This window comes from Emys orbicularis, chromosome 25 (genome assembly GCF_028017835.1).
Source record: "Emys orbicularis isolate rEmyOrb1 chromosome 25, rEmyOrb1.hap1, whole genome shotgun sequence".
Taxonomy (NCBI): domain Eukaryota; kingdom Metazoa; phylum Chordata; order Testudines; family Emydidae; genus Emys; species Emys orbicularis.
In genome coordinates this window covers 17,166,792-17,173,265 of record NC_088707.1, presented here as the reverse complement: position 1 = coordinate 17,173,265, position 6,474 = coordinate 17,166,792, and the positions used below count along the sequence as shown (strand labels likewise).

At 51.4% G+C, this 6,474-nt stretch overlaps 1 non-coding gene across 1 annotated transcript; it reads right to left on the bottom strand.

The window, feature by feature from the left end:
* Nucleotides 1-4,343: 4,343 nt before the first annotated feature.
* Nucleotides 4,344-4,417, bottom strand: TRNAT-AGU (transfer RNA threonine (anticodon AGU)). The gene has a single exon. It is a non-coding gene; the product is annotated as a tRNA-Thr (tRNA).
* Nucleotides 4,418-6,474: the final 2,057 nt, after the last annotated feature.

Below are 6,474 nucleotides of genomic sequence, written 5' to 3'. Positions count from 1 at the left end.
GCTCTGGCACTGGCAGGAAGTGGTGCAGGGTACTGGGCAGCAGCCCTGGCAAGCCAGCTGCTGGTAGGTATCTCTGTGGTATCCTGGGTCAGTGAGTTCAGCTGGTAATGGAAAGGAGGGGGGGTTATGTTCCCCCAGGGATGGCACTGAAGGCTCCTCGTGGGCTCCTCAAGGTCTGCTTTTGCCACCTTGAAGGCCCTGTCTTGGACACAGTGGGGTCACCTGCTGGCTGGAAGAGTGTGGGGGCTGCGCCGCAAAAGCCCATCTCTGAGCAGCCACGCTGGGGACCTGGGCTTAATCCAAGTGCAAAATCTTCATAGCTGCCTAGTGTCCCAAGAGCCTCCCTTGTGTTCTCCCACAGCAGCCGCCTGCCGGTGTGGGTGGGAAAAGGGGACGAGGAAGCGCTACTGCCTCAGGGCAGGACAGGAAGCCCTCACCACACCCAGACCTGCCTCTTGCCTTCAGCCCAGGCAGCCAGAGCTGCCGGGGAGCTCCCTGTCAGGCCGCTGCCTCAGCCACCTCTTGCCTCATGGCCTAGGCTCTTGGTGCTCTGCTGGTCACCGCCTCGCTTGAAGGCCCAGAGCCAAAAGAAACAAGCCCCTGCAAAGCAGAGAATGGTTTTGATCTGTTGACTGCTGGGTTATGGGCCCGGCCCGGCCTAGCCCAGCCCAGCACCCTTCTGCTGCTCCACTCTGCTGCCTTTCCCCCCACAGCACCCAGCACCGAGCCCCCATCCTCCATCATCTGGACTTAGGACCAGTTTAACCTTTTGTGGGCCCCAGCACCAAACATATTTGTGGGCCCCCATGTAGTCATTGTGGGCTCTGAGTGTGGGCCTGGTATGGCAGTGCCATTGGTGCCATAGTATACCCGGTACTGAATTTCAGAGACATTTTTCATTTTGATCACACACCTCTACATTACTATCTGCATTGCCATACACAGCTTCCTCAGCCCCCAGTTCTTCTCATTAAGCTGTACCCATGTGGGTTTACCAGTGTCCACAGTGAGCAGAACTTTCATAGTGATCAGGGAAACTCCCCACAGATTTATCTCCTTCCTCATTCAGACCTTCTCTAGCCATGTCTCCTGTACCCCCCTATGTCACCAGTCACTGCATGTTGTCCTGGTCTCAGCTCAGAGTTCCACAGCCAGCGGATACCTGATCAATTCCGACAAATCCCTCGCTCAGCGCCCATCCTGCCATGTGAGCAAGCCACCTGCAAACAGCAATGCCCCAAGGTGAGGACTTAGCCCTTGGGAATGGAAGACACCAGCCTTTCTCCCTCTGCTCCCATCTACATGCTAGTCTACTACCTGGTCACCACCACCTCTCCCCAGGCTTGTTTTCTTTCTACTTTGGACGTGCTCCCCAACCTGCTGGGGCTATTCTCCTGCTGCAAGCCTGACCTGCTGCCTCTTTCCCTGCTCCCCTTGACATTCCTTTCCTACTGGTGACTTGAGGTTGATATAAAATTATTCTACTTAACTGCCAGGGGGCAAATTTGTCACGTACACACAGGGTCAGCTATAGGTTGTCTTAACTCAGGAAGTTCCTTCAAGAGGAAATGTAGCCAAACTCCAAACCTGGAGACAATGGAACTGTCTGTGCCTGTGTCCTGCAGATACCTAACTGCTTAGTTTGCAAAATAAGCAAGGAGGAGGGGGCAAGTAGATGGACAATAAGGGGTCATAAGAGGGGCAGATACATGTAGATTGCTAATTATGTATGGTAATGATAGCAAATTTTGGCCAATCATAGAGCGATAGATTATCATAGTCAACTGCATATAATGCTTTGGTGTAAGTGTTTTCTTTGTTCTTGCTGACCTATGAGCTCGAACCCAATTGCAATTGAAATAAACGGATCGCCCCTCCCGGGGCTCCTTGCTTGGCTAGCTGTGTCTGTCTCTCCTTATTCCTCAGCTGGAACGGACAGAAATTTCTATGACAAGGTTAACTCCAGTTTCTTTATCTGCTCTAGCTTAATGGCCCCCAGTAGTCACAGAGCCACCTGCAGCTTCTCTGGCCATGGGGCCAATTGCCAGAGGCCAGCCTTAGATAGCTGCAGCTACTCGTCAAGGGAGGGGTGGCAATTCCAAGGCTGAGCATGCTTGAACCTTGCAATGGCGGCACTAGGGACTCTAAATCCTCAGCGCTGGCCCTAGGCAGCTGCAGACTCTGGAGTTAGGCACTTCCCTCCTCTAGGCCATGGCTTTAAGTACCTGAGATGCCCATCAACTGCAGCAGAGGTCACCAATTCCCACGCAGCCCTCAGCTAGCACATAGTCATGCAGAAAGTGCAGCCTGGATGATTTTGGAGGCTGGGGTGCCAGGAGGTTCCCATCCCTGAGCAGCAGCTCTGCAACAAGCTCACATGCCCCCCTCCGCTGTGGGACCAGGACCCTGTGACGACAGTGGAGTTACCCTGGGTATAACCAGTTCTGTCCAAAGCCTGTTGAAGTGAGTGGGAGTCTTTTCATTGTCTTAATGGGCTGTGTATAGAAGCAAAGACCCCATTCTAGACTCTAGGAGCAAAGTGCATTCTATGCTGCACTGGTTTACTACTGTAACAGGAAGTCTCACATTACCTAGTGAATAAGCAACACCTCCTACGGCACCTAACTTTTTCTGAGAGGCCTCCTGCCCAATTACTAAATGTAAACCTGCTTAGTTTACAAGGGCTGAAAATATCAGGGGTATGGTCACAAAAGCAAGGCACTTCTGAATTCAGTAGGAATTTTGGATGCGCACAGAACACAGACAGGACTGGTTCCCGCATGGTTACAGAACTGCAGAGAAGTGGAACAATTTTCAGCTTGTGTGATTGGAGAATATCTGGAGCCATATTATAAGACTGTCCTACATAAATGAGGAAAAGTTGAGGTGCCTTTATTATACTTTTGTTCCACTCTTCGTTTCTATGGGGAATTTGCCAATGCAATATCACTGTCTTCCTTTTAAACAAACAAAACTAAAAAAAAATGGTAATGGCTGTTGAAAATAGCAATTCCAGTCCTAGTTAGCACTGGGAAGACCCCAGCATTTGTTGCTCAATTTTATCCTATTTTTTCTACAGCAAGTTACAGTGGATCAGCATATTTGATTTGGGAGAAATGAAGTAACAGCTTGAGCTTGAGCACTTCTGAATTTTGAGAGTGTTCAAATCTGGAAGGTAGATGCTAGATTCCCTCTCTGAATATTAGATAAATCTGGAAAAGAAAAGCCAATTTCTGCTTCCATGGCTCAGATGTGGAAATCCTCCTACGTGCCTGGCACTGAATCTGAACCTGCCCAGGTCCTCTAGTAGAGCAGAAGTGGGCAAACTATGGCCCGCGGACCACATCCAGCCCATGGGACCATCCTGCCCAGCTCTTGAGCTCCCGGCCGGGGAGGCTACCTCCGGCCCCTCCCCCACTGTTCTCCCTCCCCCACAGCTACGCCACCGCGCGGGCAGTGCTCTGGGTGGCGGGGTTGCGCGCTCCTGCCGAGCAGCATGGCAGTATGTTCCTGGCTCTGGAGAGGCATGGTAAAGGGGCTGGGGCTGGGGCTGGGGCTGAGGCTGGGGGGTTGGATAAGGGCCGGGGAGTCCCAGCGGGCAGTCAGGGGACAGGGAGCAGGGGGCGGTTGGATGGGACGGAGGTTCTGGGGAGCGGTCAGCAAACAGGGGGGTTGGATAAGCGTGGGAGTCAGGGGGCCAATCAGGGGGCGGGGGTGTGGATGGGGTCAGTGAACAGTGGGGTTGGATAAGCGTGGGGGTCCCAGGGGGGCCTGTCAGGGGGCGGGGGTGTGGATAGGGGGCAGGGAATGGGGGGGTTGGATAAGTGTGGGAGTCCCGGGGGGCTTGTCAGGGGGTGGGGGGGTGGATAGGGGTCAGGGCAGTCAGAGGACTGGGAGCAGAGGGGTTGGATATGGGCCCCTTCTGAGCTTGGGTCCAGCGCTATGGAGCCATTGGTGCCATGGTAAATCCGGTACTGCTCTCTGGGACTTTTCTCCTAACTGCTCAGTTTTTCATCAATGACAATCAAAAGGAAGGTGACAGGAGAGTAACTCTCCATTTCCTGCACGACCTGCAGAGATTGCGCAGACATCCCCAGCGAATCACAAGGACATGTGGCCCAGGCTCCTGTTGCAGCAATTGCACTCGAAGCAACCATCTTGCCAATGCCAGTCACAGCAGCCTTTTCATCAGCTCCAGGCTTGTGATTTGATTCTTTCCAATGCTCCTCTCCAAAGAAGCCTTTTCCTTAGCAAGCAATTACTTGGATTGCCAAGAGAAGTCTCTTCTGTGTCCTAGAAAGACAGAGGAAAATGTGAGCAGAGGAGACAAAAGCCACACAACAAGGGACCACTGGGAGTTGAACCCAGGATCTCCTGTTTACTAGACAAGTGCTTTAGCCAGCTAAGCCATGGTGCCTGCCTCAAGAGCTTGGATGCAATTGTTCCACTTGATGGTCTAAGACAACACCTTCAAATGCCAAAGTACAGATGTACCCCATTTCCCTCACGACTTGCAGACCTTGAGGTGTCTGGCTCTCTGTGCACAGAAAACCACAGCTGAGTTGACAGAGGGCTTCTAACATGCGCTTCTCCCACCAGCCGCTTTGATCATATAGTGGTTAGTAAGTGCCCTGAGTTTCAGTCGCAGCAATCTCAGCTCAATTCTGAGTCATGGTAACCTTTCCATCAGCTCCAGACTTCTCATTTGCCACTTTCCAAGACTTAGCCGCAAGGAAGGCTCTCTCTGTCTTGAACAAGCACTTACAAGGATTGCGCTGCGAGGTCTTTTCTTTTTATGAGAAGAGATACAAAAAAAGAGCCTAGCAGACAAGCTAGGTTCAGCAAGGAAGAACTGGCAGGCCAAGCCAGGATCTCCTGGTTAGTAGGAAGGCTCTTCAGCCAGCTCTTCCCAAAGATCACTATCTAGACGCCTTTCAACAGCCACTGCAGATGTTCACCACAAAAGGACCTAGGGGTCACAGTGGACGAGAAGCTGGATATAAGTCAACAGTGTGCTCTTGTTGCCAAGAAGGCTAACGGCATTTTGGGCTGTATAAGTAGGGGCATTGCCAGCAGATCGAGGAATGTGATCGTTCCCCTTTATTCGACATTGGTGAGGCCTCATCTGGAATACTGTGTCCAGTTTTGGGCCCCACACTACAAGAAGGATGTGGAAAAATTGGAAAGAGTCCAGCGGAGGGCAACAAAAATGATTAGGGGTCTGGAGCACATGACTTATGAGGAGAGGCTGAGGGAACTGGGATTGTTTAGTCTCCAGAAGAGAAGAATGAGGGGGGATTTGATAGCTGCTTTCAACTACCTGAGGGGGGGTTCCAAAGAGGATGGAACTCGGCTGTTCTCAGTGGTGGCAGATGACAGAACAAGGAGCAATGGTTTCAAGTTGCAGTGGGGGAGGTCTAAGTTGGATATTAGGAAAAACTTTTTCACTAGGAAGGTGGTGAAGCACTGGAATGCGTTACCTAGGGAGGTGGTGGAGTCTCCTTCTTTGGAGGTTTTTAAGGCCCGGCTTGACAAAGCCCTGGCTGGGATGATTTAGTTGGGAATTGGTCCTGCTTTGAGCAGGGGGTTGGACTAGATGACCTCCTGAGGTCCCTTCCAACCCTGATATTCTATGATTCTATGATAGAGTTCTCCACTGCCCACAGACATCACATTATCAGGAGCTCCGTACACAGAGAGGCCCCTGATGGTGGAAAAAGGCTTTGGCAGAGACTCTTCTGATAGCCATTACTCTATAGTGTTTAGCACTTTGTGTTCTGGCTTCAAGAGCCACAGATGCAAATTGAGTGATGGGGACATTTTTCTTGTCTCCACATTTGTCAGGTGCCTCCTTTCAACACTTGTCATCAAAAGACCTGTTTCTTTTGCAAGCAATGTACGGCTAGGCAAAGGCAGTCTTCTCCATTTCCTCAGAAGATCGACCAGGCTGTGAGGAGAGGAGAAACATTCAGCTAAGCACCACTGGGTGCTGGATCCTCAATCTCCTCTTTACCCAGCAGGTGTCTGTTAGGTGGCTTTCCCTTCACCACCTCCTCTGGTTCTTGTCATGCAGGCAGAAATCAGGAGACCAGAAGTCCAAAATGCAGGCAGTGCAATGTTCGTTGGGGTTAGTTTCAAGCAGGCATATTCATAGCTCTACATGCCAGGAGAGTCTGTTTCCCAGTGTTCTGTTCCCAGATCTGACACCACAGAACCTTTATCCATGTCCCCCTTCCCTTTCTTAGCAGGCCCAAATATACCTGCAGTGCACTCCCCTGGTCCCACCTGCTGTAATATTTTAAGGGCAGCCTTAGCCTGAGAATGAGACCAGGTCAGGCTCCAGATTGCACCAAGGATGCTCAGGCACTAAAACCGCAGCAGCCACTACTCTAGCTTTGCTGTAGTTAGCAGGCTTCAAACCTATGCAGAGGGACCCTAATGGTTTTCTAGTGCACCACCTTAACCACTCATACA